General features: G+C 43.7%; 1 protein-coding gene across 5 annotated transcripts in view; it reads right to left on the bottom strand.

The window, feature by feature from the left end:
• PDZD2 (PDZ domain containing 2) overlaps nucleotides 1–24,068 on the bottom strand; it is a 432,190-nt gene that overhangs the window by 166,523 nt on the left and 241,599 nt on the right. The window contains exon 1 of one of the 5 annotated variants that reach the window (XM_071207658.1): nucleotides 15,698–15,941. The exons of 3 other annotated variants lie outside the window; for them this stretch is intronic. The gene's annotated coding sequence lies outside the window, so the exon portion shown is untranslated. Of the gene's footprint in view, nucleotides 1–15,697; nucleotides 15,942–24,068 lie in introns of those variants that run through there. One more of the 5 variants, XM_058307508.2, reaches the window with a different exon arrangement.

The raw sequence follows: 24,068 nt of genomic DNA, 5'->3' as shown, positions 1-24,068 counted from the left end.
CAGTGATCTTGGATGATACTACTGCTATAGTTTTGGGGCACCATAAACAGCGCCCATATAAGATGGTGACCTTAATTGATACACGTGTGTGTTCTGACTGCTCCACCGACTGGCCGTTCCCCATCTCTCTCCCTCTCGCCTGGCCTCCCTGTTCGCTGAGACACCATAATGTTGAAATTAGGTCAATTAATAACCCTATAATGGCCTCTAAGTGTTCAAGTGGAAGAGTCACATATCACTCACTTGAAATCAAAAGCTAGAAATGATTAAGCTTAGTGAGGAAGGCATGGCGAAAGCTTAAATAAGAAGAGAGAGGTGGAGAGCTAGGCCTCTTGTGCCAGTTAACCAAGTTGTGCATGCAAAGGAGAAGTTCCTGAAGGAAATTAAAAGTGCTACTCCAGTGAACACATGAGTGATAAGAATGCACAACAGCCTTATTGCTGAGATGGGGAAAATTTTAGCAGTCTGGACAGAAGACCAGACCAGCCACAACATTCCCATAAGCCAAAGCCAATCCAGAGCAAGGCCCTACGCCTCTTCAATTCTATGAAGGCTGAGAGAGGTGAAGAAGCTGCAGAAGAAAAGTTGGAAGCTAGTGGAGGTTGACTGATGAGGTTGAAGGAAAGAAGCCATCTCTATACTATCAAAGTGCAAGGTGAAGCAGCAAGTGCTGATGTAGAGGCTGCAGCAAGTTATCCAGAAGATTTGGTTGGGATCATTGACAAAGGTGGATACTTAAACAACAGATTCTCAAAGTAGATGAAACAGTCTTTCATTGGAAGAATTTGTCACCTAAGACTTGCATAGCTAGAGAGGAGAAGTCAATGCCTGTCTTCAAAGTTTCAAAGAGAGGGTGACTAGTCAGCTGGGGAATCTAAGTTGAAGGCAATGATCATTTGCCATTCTGAAAATCCCAGGGTCCTTAAGAATGATCCTAAACTGACTCTGCCTGTGCTTTATAAATGGAACAGCAAAACCTGGATGACAGCACATCTGCTTACAATATGGTTTACTGAATATTTTAAGCCCACTGTTGAAACTTACTGCTGAGAAAAAAAGATTCCTGTCAAAATATTCCTGCTCACTGATAATGTACCCAAGAACTCTGATGGAGACATACAATGAGGTGCATATTGTTTTCAAGCCTGCTAACACAACATCCATTCTGCAGTCCAAGGATCAAGGAGTCATTTTGATTTTTAAGTCTTACTAGTTAAGAAATACATTGTCAGGCTATAGCTGTTACAGATAATGACTCCTCTGATTGATCTGGGTGAAGTCAATTGAAAACATTATTCTAGCTGTCATTAACATTAGAAGGAAGTGGACATGGCTCAACTGATAGAGCATCTACCTACCATAGAGGAGGGTCCAGGGTTCTATACCCAGGGTCTCCTGATCCATGTGATGAGCTGGCCCACGCACAGAGCTGCTGCGTGCAAGGAGTGCCATGCCATGCATGGACAACCCTGCGTGGGGGTGCCCCACACTCAAAAAGTGCATCCTGCAAGGAGAGCTACACTGCATGAAAAAAGCACAACCTGCCCAGAGTGGCGCCACACACAGGGAGAGCTGACACAGCAAGATGACACAACAACAAAAAAGACACAGTTTCTCAGTGCCATTGAGGGTGCAAGCAGACACAGAAGAATACACAGTGAGTGGACATAGAGAGCAGACAATGGGGGGGGGGGGAATAAAATAAATCTTTAAAAAAAAACCCAACATTAGTGATTCATGGGAGGAGGTCAAAATATCAACATTAACAGGAGTTTGGAGGAAATAGATCCAACCTCATGGATGACTTTGAGGGGTTCAGACTTCAGTGGAGGAAGTAACTGCAGATGTAATGAAAAGAGCAAGAAAACAAGAACTGGAGACGAGACTGAATTGCTGCAATCTCAGGATAAAACTTTCATGGGTGGAGGAGTTGCTTCTTATGGTTGAACAAAGAAAGTAGCTTCTTGAAATGGAATCTACTTCTATAAAGATGCTGTAAATGTCATTGAAATGACAACAAAGGTTTTAGAATATTACATGAATTTAGTTGGTAAAGAACTGGCAGGGTTTTAGAGGGTTGATTCCCATTCGGAAAGGAGTTCAATGTGCGTAAAATACTATCAAATGGCATCGCATGCCACAAAGAAATCTTTTGTGAAAGAAAGAGTCAGTTGATGCAACAAACTTCACTGTTGTCTTACCTTGAGAAATTGCCACAGCCACCCAACCTTCAACCATCAGTACTCTCATCGGTCAGCAGTCATCAACATGCGGCAAACCCCCCACCCACACAAAGATGATGACTCCCTGAAGGCTCAAGTGATAGTTAGCATTTTTTAGCAATAAGTATTTTTTAATTAAGGTATGTATATTGTGTTCTTAGACATAAGGCTGCTGCACACTTAAGAACCTACAGGGGAAACAGATGTGGCTCAAGCGATAAGGCCTCCGCCTACCATAGGGGAGGACCTGGGTTTGATCCCTGGGGTCTCCTGGTGAAAAAGAAGAGAAAGAATGCCTATGTGGCGAGCCAGTGCCCACATGGTGAGCCGAGTGCCCCATGTGGTGAGCCAAGTGCCTGGATGAGTGCCCATGTAGTGAGCAGAGTGCACATGTGGTGAGCCAGTGCCCGCGCAAGTGAGTGAGCAGCAAGATGATGGCGCAACAAAAGACAGGCAAAGGGGAGAGTCAAGGTGAAGCACAGCGGAGACCAGAAACTGAGGGGGTGCAACTGACAGGGAAACTCTTTCCACACCAGAGGAGCTCCGGATCAAATTCCAGTGATTCCTAGAAGAGAAAGATGAGAAGAGAAGACAAAAAAGAGAAACAGAGACAGAAGATCTCACAGTGAATGGACACAGACAGCACAAAGAGCAGGGCTGGGGAAAGGGAGGAGAAGAAAAATAAAGTGCATTTCTTTAGGAAGAATAAAAGAAACTACAGTATAGTGTAACATAACTTTTATATGTACTGGGGAACCAAAATTTCATGTGAATTACATTATTGTGATATTTGCTTTATTGCAGTGGCCTGGAACTAAACCCACAATATCTCTGAGCTATGCCTGTAAAACAAAAGCTTTTTAAAATACGTAGCATTATGCAGTGATCTAATGGTTGCTTTCTAAGGTAGGGAACCCACCAAGGATGCTACAAGCAGGATTGATGACGTGGTGAGTAAAAAGACTAACGGCAAGAGAAAGGACAAATGGTAAATCGAACATAATGAGCTTGATGGTCTAAGACCCACCTGCAAAAAGATGGGGCCACTGGGATAGGCATTGAAGAAGAGGAAGGGCAGGGAAAGAGAAAGATGGGGACACAAGGAAAGATGGTAGAGAAAGGAGTAGCCAAACGTCTCCAACTCATCTTGTCTGTGAGGGAGGTGAGATGAATGGTTTTTTTGGCTACCTAGCATCTGATCACTCTTTGGATTTTGGGGAAGCCCCTATAATGTAGGTCTTGGTGGGAAGTGGTAGAGATAGGACAGTTGTTCTCTCCCCCATACCCAAGCAGTAATCCTCGGGCACATGACCGAGCTTTGGTCATCTGAAGGCTCCCACCTGGTACTCTGGATGGTGAGGAAGTGATGTGAAGACACAGGGACAGATAAGGTCAGTCACAGGGGTCTAGTAATAGCAGAGGTGCTGCCTTAAGTAGACTATTCCTGGGCGGTCACTGGACATGTTCTTGTGGTCACTTACCTCTCTATTCTCTCTGCCTATACAGATCCTATTTATGCATCAAGACCTAATTAAAAATGATATCACTGATGTGGAGACAGTGGCCACGGGAGGTGCTGAAGGCAGGGAGAGGGAAAAAGAGGTGTGATAGGGGGGCATTGTGGGGACATGGAATTGTCCTGAATAGACACTGCAGAGACAGATACAGGACATTATATATCCTGCCATACCTACAGAATTGAGTGGGAGAGAGTGTAAATACAATGTAAACTATAATCCATGCTTAGTGGCAATGCTCCAAAATGTGTTCATCAATTGTAATGAATGTATCACACTGAAGAGAAAAAAAGAGACCTAATTAAAGAACAGCCTCTTCCCCAAACACTCCAACCTAGGAATTTTCATAAAACCATAAAATCTCAGGACTGAAAGGATCCTCTAGAAAACATACGCCACCTCTGCTATGCCATAAAACCACATACTCCCTTAAATGGCATTGATTTCTCATATTTTATGTCAATTTTCATTGAATTTATATATTGTCTCATCAAATAATCTCTAAGTTTTATTTAAGCAACTCTGTGGAGACCTAGTTGGTGCTTCACAACACTGAGGCTAATTACCATGGATCGAGTTCCTGCATTCTTAGGTTGGCAGTATCATTTCTTAGGAAGCAAACAAAGCTACTTTCTCCTTTCCAGGAATCTCTTTGTTGGAACAGTTGAAGAAACTTACTGCAAATATTAAAATCTGTCTGGTTCTTAATCCAGTCTAGAACACAGGGTCGAAAGCCCTGCCATTCTCAAAATGGCAAATCTTGAAGTGTTTTCCCCACGCAGAGCAGCAGGGGAAGGAAGAAGGGCAGCTTTGCCTTTAAGCAGACAGAAAAACATCCTCTGACTTACATGTACCCACTTGCTCACCCAAACACTCATGGGCTCGGAGTGTAGCTGGAAAGCGGCCATAAAAAGGGCAGAGCATGTGCAATGATTCACTAATGGCCCATTAGAGCGACCTGAGTAGGAAGTTCAGAAGCCATCTATTTCCACAGCCCTCCTGGGCCCCCTCCCCACCTGAGGTAGGCTCTCACTGGATTAGAATGGAATAAAGTATCTCCTCCACCTGTGGTGATTCTCCGCACAAAAGTCAAGTCTTCGCAGTTACTATATAGTGACAATGTGGCCACCTTAAAAATTATTTTAAGGTTTTGTACTTTTGTTCCCCAAAACCCTCTCACATACATTGCTCCACTCGATTGTCACAAATCTGAGGTCGCTCAGAGAGAAGTCTCCTCATTTTACAGATGCGAAGTTGGGGTGCCGAAGGATTCAGTGGCCTAATGAAGAGGTGGGGTCCCCTGGACACACTGGGGCCATGGTGAGTCAGTTGGGGGAAGCTTCAGGATGGCTGACATCACTGACGCTTTAGTGCCAGCACAGAGGGAAGATGCTTGGCTCTGAGTTTGGTTCAGCACCCACATTAGGTGAGCCTTTGATGACTGCCCATCTAAAGTGAGGTCCCTGGGGCTTAGAATAGTGGGTCCAGTCAAGGAACAGAGATACAGTTTGGGTGTGGTCTTCATATATTAACTCAGTAGTTTCCAAACTTTGTTCACTCCTGGACCCTGACAGCAGTTAGTCAGTTCCTCCGGGGAGCCTGAAGCTTCAGTTCTTTCATCCATAAATGAGGGCAACAGACATGAGATGAGTTTACAGTGTCAGTTTCCAAACTTGGATCATTTTAAGAATAATGTAGGAAGCCTCTCCTTGGAAGAAAAAGTGAGACTGCTTTATAAGAAGGCGTGTGTTGGGGAGTGGGTGTAGCTCAGTGGTTGAACACCTGCTTCCCATATATGAGGTCCTGGGTTCAATCAATGGTAACTCAAAAAAAAGAAGTGTATTCACTAAATAAAAGATTTAAGCAAAAAAGAAATGTATAAATGAGAAGAAAAGAGATCTCCCAATTGCCCATCTAGTGGTGGCAGGAGGGCAGTGACACAAAAACACTATGAAACAGGTGACCACAGTTCGAGCAATTCCTATACTCCTGCTGAATGCTTCACAAATACACTCTAAACATCATCCAAACCTGAGGCCATAGGTATGTTTTAAAATGCCTCTTGTGACAAGCCAGGTTCACAGCATGACTTTTGGAAACCAGAGACGGAGATGATCTATAAGGACTCTTCCCTGCAGAGACTGGTATAAAACAGCACTTTGTTGTTTTTTTTTTTTTTGCAGGGAGAATGGGTAGGACTCCTCCAGTCATAGGGTGTCGCTTTGTTCGTTCATGGCTGAGATCACCAGTCCTGGGGTGAAAGGAAATTGGTCCCAAGAGTGGAAATCGCAAAAATCGCCCCACAATGAAGGAGGCTGTGCACCTGCAGGAGTTCCACCTCCCCCATCCACACAAACACCTCCTAGAAGGGGTCCACAAAAGTGGGGTGGGGGAGGGGAGGGGTGCAGTGGTGAGGAGCCTCGAGAAACTTCCAGACCCAGTCCAGGGAAGTAGATAGGGTCTCAGGTGGGGAGGCCTGGAAATACGGAAGGTGAAGCAGAACCACCTGGGTTTCCACATCACAGGGAAGGAATCCTGTGATGGCGGGGAGAAGCCCAAAGGCTGGGAGAATTTGATTTGCTTTTTCAGCTCTATACCTCAGACAGAGGGGCACTGTCGTGCCCCTAGAACGTTCCTGAAGACTCATACCTGACTGCCCCTTCCTGGGAAGATAGGGCTAAGGTGGCAGAAACAAAACAAGCAACGATTTAAACAAAAATGAAGCAAGCAAGAAAAGACGGCAGTCAGATATCTGGTCATTGAAAGGACTCCTCTCCTGCACTAGGAGTTAATAAACCAGATTCTGGATTGATCGATGCCAGTCTCCTGGGAGTCTGATTACCATGTGTCTAGGTGTTCAGACAAAATTGAACTTCTGGGCCATCAGTGCCAGCCTGTGCAGTCCTGAGTCAGCCACGAGCTGGTCGTGTGACCTCAGTGGTTCAGCCACAACCAAGAGCACCTTTTAAGGCAGGGCTTCTCAACCTTTTTTGTACCGCAGACCCTTTTGCCAGTCAGGGGAAAACCATGGAGCCCTTACTAAGTCCACACTGTACCACGTATTATTTAATAAATATATCACACCTGCACCAACACGTCCCCACAAGAATAACATGTTGTTGTTGTTTCATTTAAATTCAAGCTCACTGACTCCTTGGTAAGAACCCCTGCTTTGGGAAGTGGATTTGGCTACGGATAGAGCGTCCGCCTACCACATGGTAGGTCCAGGGTTCAAACTTAGGGCCTCCTGACCTGTGTGGTGAACTAGTCTGTGTGCAGTGCTGATGCGCGCGAGGAGTGCCGTGCCACGCAGGGGTGTCCCCCCATGTGCGGAAGCCCCACGTGCAAGGAGTGCGCCCCGTAAGGAAAGCCACCCAGCGTGAAAGAAAGCACAGCCTGCCCAGGAATGTGCCGCACACATGGAGAGCTGGCGCAGCAAGATGACGCAACAACAACAAAAAAGAGACACAGTTTCCCGGTGCTGCTGACAGGAATACAAGCGGACACAGAAGAACACACAGTGAATGGACACAGAGAGCAGACAACGGGGTGGGGTGGGGGGGCAGGGGAGAAGGGGAGAGAAAAAATAAAATAAAATAAAAAAAAGAACCCCTGCTTTAAGGGATGGCTGGTAAGGACCCGAGGCTCTGGAGTTAGTCAAGAAAGCTGCTGGTTTTTTCTTCAAACTCTGCCAAAGGACTTCTCTCTCATTTGCAAATGTCCATGAAAGTCTTACAAAGATATACAATTTGCATCATCTAATTACACACATAATAAATCATCCTTCGGGAAAGAAGGAAAGCCGAGCATCTGGTCACCACACCGCACGGCGATCAGAGCGCCCTGCTGTCCTCTGCATGTGGACCGGGCGGGGCTGGGTGACTGGCTGCTGACAGGCTGCCGGCTGAGGGCGCAGTTCAGGGCTCCCCGGGGCTTGCCAGGTGCACGCCGGCCCCATGAGCTCAGGAAATGCCCCTCACAGCCTGTGGCTGTGCCATCTGCCCAGGAAACCAATTCCCACAACACAGTCACAAGGGGAGACACGTGCACACGTCTGCCCGCGACACCACCCTTTACCTTGGCAGGCTTTCCTGAGCTTCGACCCAATTAACTTCCCAGCCTGGTAATTACCCTTGGATCCCAGAGAGGGAGCGTATAACATTTTGAAGCAGGCGAAGTTTGACTTTTGGAATTTCCCCACTTTCCTCCTCCTGGGACATCTCTTCCCACAACCGTGTGGGGTGTGGAGGTGGGGGGTGGAGAAGTGCTCTCACCTACAACTAAATTGTATGCAGGCAGTTAAATTCCTTCCTACCACTAGGTATTATTATACTTACTGGAAGTGAGTTTGGGAAACACTGGCTTTTAATCTGGGAAATTGTAAGCCAGAGCCTTGTTACTGGGAATTTATCAGAAATGCAAAATCTTGGCCCCACCCCAGACCTACCATAGAAGAACCTGCATTTATTCAAGATCCCCAAGTGATTATTAGGTTAAAACACACCATACTATCCTTGGTTAATATTTTTCTCTTGCTAAATGAAGATTTAAATAATTACCAAACAGTAGCCTTTATGATGGGGCATTTTTGGGGAGTGGGTATAGCTCAGTGGATGAGTGCCTGCTTTCACGTACGAGGTCCTGGGTTTAATCCCTGGTACCTCCTTTTAAAAAAAAGATTGGGTATTTTTGTTTCTTTTTAACTATCTTCATTCCCTCTGCCAGTTGGGTGAAGTCTAGCAATCAAAGATAATATTTTTACCTGCGCAAGTGCATAGGACCATAAGAAAACCAATTACGTTGAAAAACAATATCCTAAATTTCTTAAAAACATGTTATAGATTATATTCTTCTTTATTATCACACTAAATAAGATCAAGCCACAAGTTTACTAACTGCCATACTTTCAAAGTAGTGGTAAGTGTATATGTGAACACACCTGCTCCAATTAACACGTATAATTTTTATTGGCGACAAAGACACAAGGACTGCTATTACTATTGTGATTTATTGCCTACATCCAATTTTGAAGGAAAGCCTAAATTTGATCAATAGCTTAGTGACAATAAACATTTAATTTTCCTTACTTCCAAATTCATGGCACCCTGAATTCTGATAGAAGCCAGGTAAAGGGGAAGAGAGGCTTAAGGCGTATGTAAAAGGAGTAAAGAGAATAGTGTGCCCCACCCCATGCTCTCTCTCAGCTTCTGTTTCTGTCTGTTCTCTCTGTCCATCTGTCTGTCTGTCTCCCTGTCTGAGCTTACTTTTTGCACAAGCTGCTCAAACCGCTCACTTCTCTGATATCTGCCACAATAGCCTTCTTGGCCCCTGTCAGCTGGCTTCCACAAGAGTTCCTACCGCAGAGCTAAGCCCTCAGATGTGTTTAACAAGTACTTCTGACCAAACCCTTGAGAGCTGGATCTAAATATTTCTGAAACAGATAGGCCATATATGCATTTTGAAGACCATGACACAGGGTAAGTAAAACAAACCCATTAGGTAGGAAGCTGCCTTCTCATCCACGCAGGTACTTCCGTACATATGTGGATTTAAAATAAATTACTGACTATGAGTTCTGAAGCATTCCCCCGGCTTAGCCAGAGAGCCCGGGGCAGGCTGCCTGTCTCTTGGATCATAAGCACCTTTTCAGGGTAGTTTGCTTGCCAAGAATAAGCAACACTTCCCACAGCCATGTCAACTGTGGTTCTCAAAATAAGATCCATTTTCAGGAAATGCCAAAATCGATTTGCCTCTGAATTTCAAAACTGAACATCCAAGGCACCCACACTGCTCTGCAGGCTGTTTTCCCCTCCCACTAACCAAAGTGCCGTGAAAGCAAAACGGAAACGAACACAGCAGCCTTGGGCAGTTCATCTGACACTTGGTTTGAACACTCACAGAAGAGCGCTACTACACAATTATGCATTTCTCTAACAAAAACAAATCATATGAGTGTGTTTGGGTCACATGTTTACAAAGGAGAAGAAAGATCTACAAATTGAAACAGTCATATAAAATTTTTGTTCATAATAGCCAAATCTCCAAGACACATGAGCACCATAAAATAATTTCAGCTTAGAGACTTACAACCCTTCTCCTTCCCTAATGCATACACAAGGTATTATGCTCCCTCACACTTAGATTTATTTACCTAAGTTTGCTCACCTGAAAAATAAATCTCTAAACCTTGTAGTATGAACACACTATGATTACCTGCATTATCTAGTTCTCCACCTGATGTGAGGGCTTATAAAATAAGAAACAGTCAAAACACAGGTTACAGGTTGGAAGCAAACGAAAAGCCACAGATTTTGAGAGTCAACATGTAAATGTCTATCTTGGTAAAACTGATTTTAAAAATCAACACTTGTTATCATTAACTGTCATTTGGCCTAGAAAGGTGATTATTTGTCAGGTTGGCCTCTCAGCTTCAACACAGTATAGGTTTTAGAATAACCCAGAAGTTGCTTCTAGATTAAGCAACACTGATACCAGAGTCTCTCTCCAGGCAAATCCCAATGGCAACAAGAGAAATTAATTAAGCAACCCCTAGACCAGAGAGATGATTGCTGTTTCTCCTACTAAGAGCTTGAAATAACTGACTCCACCTACTCACTTTTCAGACTAGATGTTATATTTTAGTTACCCTAACAAATAAATAAACCCATCTTAAAACATCTCTGATAAGTGTCTCGGTCTTATTGAAACAGTAGGATTTCTACCACCCCCAAGTTTGGTCAAGCCACTGGGGCTTCTCATGTACCATGGTGATCCCAGACTCATTTCTCAGCTTCAACGCTTTCATTCTCTTTAACAGTCTTTGACTCATTTGAGGGATACACCGAAGCCAAGCAAGTTCTGGCCTGTAAAGTGGATTGGGCAAAGGACTTAACTTTATAAACCCAGACTGCATCCTCTACTTTCTGCCACCTTCTTTCCTGCAGCGTTTAGAGGTACTGTTCCAGGTGTTTATTGTCACCTGCCAAAGCTGTCTAGCATCTGTTACAATAAAATGCCTGTGATGTTTTCCAAAGCCAGTAGCCAACCCTCTACCCCACAGGTAGCCTTCTGGGAACTTAAGTCCAAGTGTTGCAAGCAGAAGATGAAGGTGGAATTTGGCAAGTTAAAGACCAGGCTCCTTGCCAGGCAGACCCTTTCCTTGATGATCATTCCAGCCAGCAAGAGAAAGTAAGAACACTTTTGCCAAAGAGGCAGAAATAGGAGCAAAAGAGTCACTGTCACATCAAAAGTATCACAATGAATCCTGGGACAAAATCCTGTCATTTGAGTGAAGGTCTAGTATGGTATCTTTGAATTCCCTCCATCTCTGCCCTGGCTTGGGAATTTCCAGCTGTGCTCTGATTTGCCTGGAAATTTAAATTGTTCACTGCAGGACTACTTTCCTGGGGGAGAAAGAGCTTGTAAGAACATATGCATTTGTGTTAAAATGGCAAGCCCTGGGAAAATATAATGCATAAACTGAAGTCTGTTAGTCTACCTACCCTTTAAAGGGAGTAAGCAATCTGCAGCTTTGTTCTGCCCCCACAGTATGAGGGTATCCCTGAAATAGAGGCTTTCCACACAGCTGATTCTCCAGGATCACTCTGGGTGCCTATCAGATTTGCCCTACTGCGCCCATTTCCAACTTGGCTTCTGTCTTCCAAATCGGGAAGAAAAACAGTGTCTAAATTAGAAGGGTATTGAAGATGGCCCCAGCATATCTTGCTGTAAGTCTTTGCGCTAACCTCCAAACTCTAACCACAAATGCAATTTTTGAATTTACTGAAATTACAAAATATGGGTTAATCTTTTTTTTTTTTTTTTTTTTTTAACCAAAGGAATTGCTCTAGTTCTCTCTAAGTGCTGAGTTCAGCTGCTGTACTTAAAACATGGTTGGGTTGATTCTTCAGGAAGAGATCATCAAATCCGAGGCAAATCTAGAGTCCCAGGTACACCACTATGTTGGCCTGGCTCATCGCACAGGGGTCTAGCACCTGAGTCCAGGCTGTGAGTTCCCCCCTATCCCAAGCGCTCTTGTGTTTAATAAACCAGGGTCACCTGGGACAGGTATGTCTGCAGGGGTGAGCAAAGCCATCAGAAGATCTCATGTTGGAGCGCATTCAGCCTTCTCTGCCCTTGCTAAGTGGAGCAAGTACCATGTCAATGGAGGAGAAATGTTGCCATCTTGTTCCCAGCTACTGAAGACAATGTAGAGCTCCTGTTAGGACCACTAAGGTGACCCCCTGTCATATCTATACGTGTAGACAAATCATGCTTGGAAGGGAGAGTGTACATTGCCCACAGATGTCAACAGGGACACACTGTGCATGTGAACATAAAGCCACACAAAGGCATCCCATGCCGGCCATTGAGCTGTGACATTATCTGATTCCCTTTCAAGGATATGACTGCAATTTTCACCAACTCCAAATCATAACTTCTGTTTCGGTTGCCTGTCCCCCCGGCTCTAGGTTTATAGGCATCTGTATACAAATGTACACAAATAGCTCCCTCTTCCATCCCATTCAGCATAAAAAAAAAAAAAAGATAGAGTGAGGTTAGGTTCCTGCCCTTTTCAGATGATCCAGCTTTGAGGGAAATGTATAGTCCTTCCAACATTCCATAAACGAGTTGGCTCGTGGTCTCTGTGGGGGGCTACTCATGGCTTCCACTCCACTTTGGTCAATAATCAGACCTTGACTGCTTAGATGTTTCTGTATATTTGTGAGCCAGCTTGGTTGCATGGTTTGGAAGTGAGAAAGGTCCCTCCTGCTGCCTTAAGATGCCAGGGAGCTCTAGAGCTCTGACATAGGCACCCCCAATACTCACCCTCCAGGCATGGCTTCTGGGAACCCAAAGCTGATCCTTAACCCCAGAGCCTACCCCACTGAGTTCAGCAGCCACACAGTACTACACCCTCTTAGGGAAGCTTGAGAAATTCCCCCATCTGCTAGGATTCCTAGCTGCCCCTTGTTTGGGGAGAGTCCAGGCTTTGGTCTGGTTGCTTCCAAATGAATTTCAACAGTTATGCAAATCAGGTTTCTTACTGGATCTGAAATTCCAGTGCATACAGGAACAGCAGGTTGCTTAATCTCTAAACTCAGAGCCAACCCCTTTTCTCAATACTGGCATAGGTGCCTGCTCACATAAAAAAGGGCCTACCCCTCCCAGCTCTGACAACCAGACTTGTCAAGTATATTGGTGCCATTTTGTTTTCCAGTCCCTAAGTCCCATGGAGCACCATACTATTTATAACTTCACCCTTCCCCACTTGTTTTCATCTGCCAAACTAGGCCCCACCCCCATTCTTCTCCAGTGACAGCATCCAATTTCCAAATACAGGAGGATAGACGGTTGAAATGCCCTGGAGGAAACATTTTTACACCAGCCATTTGATTTTCCTTCTTAAAACTACAGTCTCCTTGTGAGAACCTTTCTTGTGTTTCTGCAGTGGACAATAAGCCACTTACAGAAGTCAGCTCCATACCTAGGACTGTAGTTTTGACACAAGTTAAACATGAGCGAGGTCGCCAGATTTTCCTCTTCCCTTATTAGAAATGGCATTAACAATGAACTACCGCACTGAATTGAAAAGAATTGAATGCTTGAGTGTCAGGTTGGTGGGTCTACAGTAAGCTTTCTTGGAGAGCAATAAAGAAATATGTGCTAAATGTGAGAAAACTTGACATTCTCCTAACTTACATTTTTTTTTTATTACGGGAAACCTCTTCTTCAAAGTGGCCACACTGAACATTCAGATTACAGAAGTCTGGCCAGCATTCGGTCCACAAAAAGGACGTAGCTCATTCTTGTGTAAATCAGTCAAGGTTTGGTTCTATCAAGTTCTTTCAGCAGGGAACCTAGTCAATGCTTGGCCTTCTCATAGACCTCTGCAGCAGCAGGTTCCTACAGGAGAGGGAAGGGGGAAATCCACCTGTAGGCACATCTGCAAAGTAGGCATATCTGCAATCCTACAGCTCCTTCCCATTGTTTGGACCCTGCAGAAAATCTTCAGTCTTTGTTCTTGAATCGACCCTTTGGGAGGTAATAGTGACACTCAATGCAGACTAGAAACTGAACTGAACTGCTTCTAAAACTGCAGCCTGTTCAAAGAGCCGAGGACTTCACAGCAGCAGTAGCCCATGGACCATACTGTTCATGAATTAAAAATCAAGGTATGCAAACTATTCTATAAAGCAAGGGCTCTTAACCAGGGGTCCATGAGCTTGAATTGAAATTCAAAAACACATTATTCTCGTGGGGACATGTTGGTGCGGGTGTGATATATTTGTTAAATAACGCACAGTATGTGTGGACTTAGTAAGGGGTCTTTGCTTTTCACCTGACTGGCAAAGGGGTCTGTGGAACAAAAAAGGTTAGAGAAGGGTCAGAGAGTAAATATTTTAGAACTGTGGGTGAGAGACATCTCTATATTCTTCTTTGACTGGTCTCAAAACCTTTTAAACATACAAAAAGCATTCTTATCTCCCGGGCCATGTAAAAACAGGCTGGGGCAGGATAGGGTTGGACCAAGGGTCATAGTTTGTTGACCCGTTTCCAGAATGGACCCTGGAAATAGAATCCCCCAGCTCAGTCTAGTTCTGGCAAATAGTACCTGGGTCAGACCAGAGTGGAGGATGGGGGACAAAGGGGTCTCACCCAGTATGTAGAAGGCAGGCGAGAAAGGAGCTGTGGGTGATGGGTGGGTAGGGGTTTCTAAAAGTCTACAGGGGGCGCTGTTACCCCTCCCCACACAGCAAGTCTGTGGAATGCTCAGAAACTACAGAGAGAGAGACTAGTGATAAGGTGTGGGCTTGCCCAGACTAAGCACAGGCATCTCCCTAACATGTGAAGCTGCAAAACTCTGGAGCCCCAGCCTGCCCAGTAACCGGAGCAGGTCCCACATCGGCCTTCGCAGGCACGCTCCGGTGGCCCACGCGGCATTCCCACAGCTCAAGAGCACCAGGGCTGCAACATCCCTCCTGAAAGAGTTCTAACACACTCTCACACTGACCACTTCCTCCCTTTCCAACCTACCCCACGTCAGCTCAATTCCACAGCACTCGGCCCATTTTTCTAGGGAAAAATCTGGTCAGATGAGATAGGCTTCTCTCAGAAGCAAGGCCCAGAAGCCAGGCCTGAGAAGGCCTTCATTCTGTCCTGTTTCTCTTTTATCACAAGCATCAGGCTTGACAGTGGAAAAGATGCTCTGAAAGCTACAATCATGGAGACCACAAATGAGTCTTTAAATTATCCTTGCGTGTGGCTGCGACCCACGGCCCTCCCCATGTATTTTCGTCTTCTGAGTGAAAAGATGTCGCTGAGACCGTTTTCCAGCCTTCCCTCAAGCCCCTGATCAAAAACTATGAGTATCCACACTTCACGTTCATAGTATTTTTCAATCCCCTAACTTAGAAGCAGAGCTGTTGGCTTAATAGAGAAAACATCAGCACATGCAGGCTTCACCCTAGATCCCATTCAGGTTCTGGCTATTTCACAGCTGTTAAACAGCCACCTTCTCTCGTACCAAAGCCAGGACAAATTAGCAAGTACCTCTCTGGCTCTGAAATATGAAAATCTAGCAATCATCAAGACTGAAAAACTGTTTCTTGTTGACTATCTTCAAAGTTTCTGCCCTAAAACACAGTGTCTGAAGTTCATTTATCATCTGCCAATTTTAAAATCAGTTTCAACTTAAATGCTGCATGATTTTGTACAGTTGTTTTTTTTTTTTTTTCAAACAGCAAACCCAGAATAAAACTGTCATATGGTCAAACTAGTAACTGAGAAAAAGTCTTCCTTGGGCAGATAGCACATTTCAGCCTAAGCCTGCTTCCTATGTCTATATTATCTGCCCACTCTTTATATACATTTTTTTTTAAGTAAATCTTTAGAAGACATATAAGTTGCATTCAGTGAAAAATACAATTCTCTTCATTTTCAGATCTCCCCTCCTACCTGCTCCACACGCTGATCAGGTGAGCGTTCTCTACTGCATCAGAGGCCCCTTGGATGGGACAGACTCCAAAGTTTGTTGTGTTTCATTTCCCCTCTCCATTCAATTCTTAAAAGTCCTGGGTTATTAACAAGCAATAAAAACGTAAGCCATGCCAGGACCTACTCCGACTTCCTGCCAGCTACCCATGCTCAACTGAGCTTGGAGCAGATTCCCTCTCTCTCCCTCCCTCTTTCTCTCTCGGTCTCTCTCTCTCCTCTCCAGCTTCACCTCCTAGCGCCAGGGCCCCACCCACAGCACTCAGATCATTTTTCATCTATGAGTGCATCCAGCTACACTGTGTTTGTAAGAGAATTAGCCAACCCTTGCTCTGCCAGCTTATTAGAACCACGCTGAGAAAAACGGCTTTAATTTTCTGGGAGTACAGGGGAAAATGATATCCTGGCAGAAGTCATGTAAGGCTTCATCTTGCAGGTATCTGCAGATCAACAATTCCCTTTGCAAGGATGTACACACATTGGCGAGAAGGTCACAATAGCTTGACTATGCAGACAATATCACCACAGCCTCCTGACCTGGACCGAAGATTTTAGGCATGAGATAACGCTGTACCACAAAAAAAAGTGAGGCTTACATAATTGGTTGAGAAACTTTCCATCAAGTGACCTAACACTGTAAATGAAATATATCCTCTATTTATTAAACAACCAGCATTTTTAAAAATTCTATGATTTCATTCCAGTGGGTACCCCAAAATTGAGAACTTTAAATTTAAAGAACCCCATTGGTAAGTGAAGACTCCAAATCCACTATTTCTTAGCCCACTGCAGACCACTGCAAGCAAAACCAGAGTGCATCAGCCAGCCCTTGAGATTGCTAGCATCTACAAAGACGATTTGATTTTACTCTCTAAGATTTTATCAGGACATAGAACTTTAAAAAATAGGCTCCCCGAACCAACATACATATTGCAGCTTCTGCTATGCATAGCATTTACCTTATTTTGCAGCAGGAGAAAAGGGGGTCTTTCATTACCCAATAACCAGAGATACAGTTCCCCAAAACCTCCCAGTCTCTGGGGTATGTATAGAAATTTATAAAAACTGTTTAAATGGAAAAGACGCCTTGTTATTAAAATACTGACTGAGTCCTTTAGCAACTTATACTTGTTAGGAACAAATGATGAATGAAGAAAAGGCCTCTGCACATTTGCAGTTATTCTCAGGTCATGCTTCCTCAAAACTCAGAGGGGCTGTTAGGCTTTAGGATTAATGTTTGTCTTTTGTATTCTCTTTGTTTATTTTAGATTTTTATCCAATATGGATTTTTCCCCTCTATGAATTCCACATTGTCAGAATCTAGTCTCAACCACCATGGGAAGTTCTTTGATTTTCAAAACTGTCTTTAAATTTTCTCTATATTAGAAGAAGACAGTATCAGGGCTTAAAGTCTGTTGTTGTTTTTTAAGTTAGAGGGTTAAAATATCTCTTCAAGAGAAGATGCCAAACATTTTTCACACATGCTCTAAATGGATTCGAGTCAACCTAACACCCTAAAGCATTCTTGGGAAAAAAAGTCGATCTACCTTTTACAGATGAGACAAAGAAAAGCAAGACACAAAGTTCCTGGTAAATATGAAGTTTCACTGGCTGGGTAGAGTGAGAACTGACGGGAGGATTAGCATCTAGTCTCCAAATCCAAGCAGGGAACATGACATCAGTCTAAATTTTCATGTGTAGTCCAGAGACTTGGAAGTCCACCACGAGTGCAGCCTCCTGGGACTGACCGCCCAAGTTCAAGGGAGAGTGGACTTTTGCTCTGAGCTTCTGCTAAAGAAAAGGAAAACTTGTCTTTCATTTTTTAAAAGAAGGGGGGCAAAAAGGGGGTTAAAATGTTCTTGGCCCAGGACCAAACCACTGTCCTAATGAGAGGTAAAATTTACCTATAGAAGAATCCCTCTAGTATTAGTTTGTGACGTCTGCCAAAAATCTATGGTGAAACCAGTTATTCCACCTCTCTTTGTCCCACTCTCTCAGTAAAGGGTGTATAATATATAACTTATAGTTTTGTTTCAAAGGGAATTGCTGCTATATTTATTCACAAAACTAGCCACGTAGCAAGTACTAGAGCACAACAAGTGCCCGCGCCAAGGGGAAAATCTAACCATCCAAGGTTTCCAGGGAGATGAGTTTCTGGACAAACAGCGCATGAGATGAGTCTGCCGTTCTGCCTCATCGTGCACCTTAGTTCCTCAGTTTCAGAGCCCACTGTGTCCTCACCTTTTAGGAGGGACCCTAAGGATTGCTTGGTTCTACCTTCTCATTGTACAGATGTGGAAACAGGTCTATGGATGTGAACAACTTGTCCAAAGTCACAGGGCACATTAGAGGAAATACTGAGATTTGAACATGGATATTCCTGATTCAGATTCCTTGGTGATGGCTAGGCAGACAAGATGTGGAGCTTTACAGGCCAGAACTTCAGGCAGGGGCTCAGTAATGGCTCTCCATGGGTCACAAAGCCTGGCCTACAAGCTCACCCGAGACTCTTCCAGGAGCTAATGTGCAACGCATGAAGGAAATATCAGGAGGCAGGTAGCAAGGGAGTGATTGCCAACAGAGAAGGCAATCAACAATACCACAAAAGCCAATGGAAGCTGACTGTTCTTTACAATCCCCTCTGGTCGGGTCTTTGGATCTCATCCTTCAAATGAGTGAAGTCCAAAAGTAAAAAGACCACCATTGGCCCAATAAAAATTTAAAATGACCTTGAAAACCGCAAGAAGCACTTAACATTTCTTTTCCCCCTTTCTGCATTCCCCCAGTCAAAAATAACTCAATAAAGGTTATGAAAGCAAAGGTGTTCAGTTTGTTTCCATATTCTGTGATGGAAGGTGATAATGCTGATGCTGATGTCGAGACACCCTGTGTAGTTTGTGGAAGCAGAGAGACCTGGCCTGGAAACTTCTAACTTCTGCCAGCAGTGCAGCGGGGATCAGAAGCACACTGGAGAGAGCTCTTTGCAGCTGCAGCCATGCTTTTCCTCTATAAAGCTCTTCTGGAGCTCACACACCCCTTGCCTTCCTAAACTTTGGCAGCATGCAGTAAAGCCATCATGCTTTCTTGCTCCTTAATTGAATACAGGCATGCTTCTTAGCCATCAAATCTGTCTGATGAGACCACAAGCCTCTGGTGGACAGAGGCCCCAGCTCTCTGACCACTCTTCCCAGGGGACCTGAAGGGGCTCCTCTTTTTCTTCTCCTCATGGGGCTATTTCTCTGCTTCCATAGCCTTAACTAGAGCCACCAATTCCTCAGTCTCCATCTCTCGTTGGACCTTCAGACCCAGATACCTGCCTGCCTCTTGCTCAGCTCTGGCTGGATGTCCTGCAGGCACCTCAAACTTGACATGCCCTCAACTAAAACCCATTATCCTCTCCCTCAAACCGGTTCCTCCTCCCATAATTCTCTGTCAATTAATGTCAATCCCTAGTCACCCAACCGCAAATGAGTCAGCCCTGACTCCTCTCTCTCCTCCACACTTGTTGGCTAGGTCCTGTCAATTCTACTTCTTAAATCTCTCTCACTTGTCCCTCCCCTGTACTCTGCCACATTTTAGGGTCCTAACTCCAAACAGTTCTCTCTTTCTCAGTTAGCTATCCCTCGAATCTGTCCTGCACACAGAGGTATCCAAGGGCAAATATGTAAGATCTGCTGAAAACACTAATAATTTCTAACTGCCCAAAGGACAAGCTTAAACTTCTTTGTACAGTATATAAGACCATTCCTATCTGGCCCCAAGAACGAAATCATAAAACCTACATATCGGTACATTGGCTGATAATTTTTTCCACATATCTATGTTTCTGCATGTACTGGTGGTTTTCAATCAGGGAAAATTTTGTCCTTAAGGACATTTAGCAATGGCTGTAAACATTTTTTGTTGTTACAACCAGTGAGATACATGCTACTGGCATCTAGTGGCTAGAGGTTAGGGATGGTTCTAAACATCCAGCAAGCACCAGGCAGCCGCCACAGCAGAGAACTGTCCAGTCTAAAATGTCAGCAGTGCCAAGGCTGAGAATCCCTGACATATCTCCTTCTCTTAGTCTGAAATGTCCTTTCATCCTTGTGTACTCGGGATACTTGCCTCTACTCCCGCCTAGGCAGTCAGCTGGTCAATTTAAGTAATAGAGTCGAATGTCAACAGTGAGAAAGATTTATCATTGAATCCTGGTCCCATCATTAGCCATAACTTACCTTTCTGTGCTTCAGGTTTTTTGTTGTGGTGGTTTTTTAAAAATGTTCTTTCAACTTCAAAAAATAAAATAACAGACAAAAAGCAGCTTAACAAATCAAGGACGCGTTACTTTAAAAAATCCCATCCAAGCACATTTATTTTATTTAATTCTAAAAACAAACCCAACTGTTTTTCTAGTATTCTGAAAGAGGAATAAATGAGCACAGATGGATGAAATGACATGACCAAGGTCTCCTTGTTAATGAAGAAAATGAAAAAGAAAAGTGCTTGACCATATTCACATCTCCTACAACTAAATCCCATATTCTTTTTTTTTTTAACCTTTAGCGTTGACATAGTACCTTCTTTGCCTTTGCTACAAAAATGTTACAGTATTACTGTTAGCTATAGTCTATGTTACATTAGTTGCATTTTTCCCATGTATCACTATATTTTAACCTCATAATTGAGAAACATTCTTGTATTTGTATTATTAACCACAATTCTCATCTACCACCAAAATCACTATGTTATATAGTTCCTAGATTAACCTCTAGATGTCTTTCAATTAACATTAACATCCCTAGACTACCTCTTTCAGCCACCATCACATTTATAAATCAGCAGTGTTATTATAGTTACACTCATTATAATGTATTACCATCAACTCTTCAGTGTTTCAGTTTTGCCATCTGAAAAATGGAACCAATACTGTACCTATTTCATAGCATTAGAATAAGACAACTTTGCAATAAGACTTTCTCCTACAGTCCCTGGTTTCCACTAAACGCTCCATTAATGCTTGTTATTATTCTGGCATTCTTTCATAGCACACATTACACACACTCAGAACATTAGACTGCATTGCATTCACTATTATCACAACTGTTTTCCACTGTAAGGATTGCAAGCATAAATGCTGACAGGGTACACATAATCGAATGAGAGAAGCAGGTTAAGCAAAAGCAATAAAGGGTATTGGGGACTGAAGCTGGCATGTCCTGTCTGAGAGCATTCAGATTCCAAATTCCAAAACAAAACAAAAAACTGAGCTGAATCATCCAGCAGGTAGACAGGTTTGTAGTTTCTATGAGCCTCCAGACCACAGGTGGGGGATTGTTCTCCTCACTGGTGCTTGTTTCATTGGAAGTGCTGGATCAATATTTATTGAAGTTTCCTCTAATATCTCCCTTCAGAGCCTACGCCTACGTTCTGGTAAATAAATGGTAAGACAGGACAAAACTCTCTTCATCTTAGACCCACAATGCATTTTCACCATCCTTTTCTAATTTTCTTTTCAAGGGTCCTTTCTTTTTAATTTTTCACTGGCCTTAACCTAGTATGTTCTATAGAAGGACAATATGGTCAAGTAAGTGAGAAATGTTGCACAAATGCTCTCCCTTTAACTGGTGGGTACAAATGCTATTTATCAAACAGCTCCTACCCTTGTCTTTTTATGATGCAACCTATTAATACTCATAGAACAAATGCTTGTAGGTCTTGGGGAAACACTCTCAAACATCCCCCATTGGCTATCTGATTTGTCCTCACTCTCTGGGCTTAAATTTGCATGTGTGTTCAGAAAGTTCCCACTTCTCCCAAACTCGGGCAAGGATCCCTTCTCTCCTCACTCAGATACCTCTTCGTAGCTTGTCTCCACATCTAAATGAACGTGAACACCTTGAAACTGTCTGATTTTCTTCTGGAAAGAACCATCTTAGGAAAAGATGGAGGGAGGCAGTGATAAGGGGGTGCAACTGAATAGGCAGTGTGCATTCTGTGCTCCAAAGTCCTGGGTCCTGACCAAGGACACCCATCTCTTAGGTCACTAGTCACCTCAAACTAGCTTTTCAGAATCAAAGACTATTAATAAGAATTAAGTGATGCCTTTCAAAAAGATATTTCTTCTGGATACACATGAAGTAACTGTATTAGTCAGCCAAATGGGTGCTGATGCAAAGTACCAGAAATCTGCTGGCTTTTATAAAGGATATTTATTTGGGGGTAGAAGTTTATAGTTACAAGGCCCTAAAGAGTCCACCTCAAGGTTCCTTTTCTCACCAAAGTCTGTTGCCACGTGTTAAAGCAAGATGGAGGGCCATGTCTGTGAGAGTTCAGCCTTCCTCTCCCTCTTAAGCTGCCGTGGGCACAGCTTCTTCCTGTCTCAGCTGTAGGCTGGCAAAGGGCTCAGCTGCTCTGTTCTCTTCAGCTGAAAACTATCAGGCAAATGGCTCATCTCTCCCCAACTCCAGCAGCAAAACGAATTTCTCTCCTCTGCCATGTCTTTTTCTGTGTTCTCTAGTGTATCTATTTCTGTGTGCCTCCTTGAGGAGTGTCCATTTGTATCGCCCACAAGGGGGCGGGGACTCAAACTGAGTCGCCCTACTGACATGGTCAAATCAAAGTCCTAATCTTAACATAGTTTAATCAAAGTTATCTCAGCTGAATCTAATACAATCAAAGGGTATCACACCCAGAGAAAGTGACCAGTTTACAAATATAATCAAATATCTTCTGTGGAATTCATAAATAATATTAAGCTGCTACAAGAACCAATCACTTTTTGTCAAGGGAAGTCTAACTTTAGAGGAACAGAAAGTCTTTGTGATTCATACTACCAAAGGCACACCTGGCATATTCCAGAGTCAACTGGACCAGCCCATAACCTCACTTCAGAGCTTTTTCCCCTCCTTGGTCCTGAATTGAGGACAAATGGCTTAGACCCATCAGCCAATCTTCTGTCATGAGATAAGTGCTGAGTCCCATTTTCCAGCCCAACTTGGCAGCCCAATCAATCCTTGGAATTGCGGGCTAGTTCCTCTCTTCCTAGAAATGGATACATTTTTGGTTTTCGAAACAAAATCCAGCTTCAACACAACCTGAACTTACTCCCAGGAATCCTGGCACGGACCTGAAGATTTTGATGGTCAAGACTCTGAGAGCGGTGGTAACTCACACTCAGCTGGGCAGGGGAGGAAGTATAGAGGACCCTCAATATCTGTGGGTTCTGTATTTGCAAATCTACCTACCTGCCAAAATGTATTTGTAACCCCCAAATCAACACAATACTTTCACATTCACTCATGGACATGCACAGAGTGGAGAAAGATTTGAGTGCCATGCATCTTTCCAGCTGAGGTCAAACAAGGCAACATTCTGCCTTCTTGTTTCAATTCTCATACTATAAACGAGAGTCCTTTTCATGGTATGTGGAGTGCTATGTTTTGTTTGTGTGTGTGTGTGAGTGTGCTTGCATTTTGTACTTTCTATTGGCCGTTTTGCTTTTTAAAATGCCCCTAAACATAGTGCTGAAGTGCTGTCTAGTGTTCCTAATGGCAAGTGGGCACTGATGTGCCTTATGGAGAAAGTACATGTGTTAGATAACCTTTGTTCAGGGATGAGTTATAGTACTGTTGGCCGTGAGTCCAATGCTAAGGAATCAACAGTATGCATTAAATAAGGTGTCTTTAAATAGAAACCCACATAAAACAAGGGTCGGAGACAACAATGTGAACAGAAGCTCACAAGAACCTAATCCCATATTTCCCCTGGGAACAATAGTTCAGTGTTCACTAATTCACTACTGGCAACAACTTTATAGAACACATCTTCCACGAATAATGAGCATCAACTGTAATTTGTCACCAGTCATCTTTAGCTTCAGACTTCTCTCTGATGCCTCTCTCAGGGTCCTGGCTCTCTAAGAACCTAATTTTTATGTGCAGCTCCACAAATATTTCCCCTAAGCTTCAGTATATGATCAAGTTAGTGTCTCTTAAGACTGGCTACCATTCAAGACTAGAATCAGACAAATAATTAATAAGGGTCTCTTCTAAGCCCATATACTCTGTAAACTTGCTGGGCAGAGGAAACACTATACATACGAAATGATTCCCATCACTACAAGCCAGTGTATGCTTAATGTGAAGAGATGGATAAAAGCGTTAGTGAGAACTATAGGATATCCACAGGGATGAACTCACCACGGGCCGAGAATATCAGAAGCGACGTTTCTGAGGAAGTGGGTCTTAAGTGAAGGCTTAAAGGCTGTTTCTTGGGTTTGACATTTCTCACAATTCAAGTGTCTTCCCCTCATAGATAAAAGGAAAGTGGGTTACTCTTCATGGTTGCTGCA

This window comes from Dasypus novemcinctus, chromosome 2 (assembly GCF_030445035.2).
Source record: "Dasypus novemcinctus isolate mDasNov1 chromosome 2, mDasNov1.1.hap2, whole genome shotgun sequence".
Lineage (NCBI taxonomy): Eukaryota > Metazoa > Chordata > Mammalia > Cingulata > Dasypodidae > Dasypus > Dasypus novemcinctus.
The sequence above is the reverse complement of the archived record's forward strand: the minus strand, read 5'-3'. Positions and strand labels throughout refer to the sequence as shown.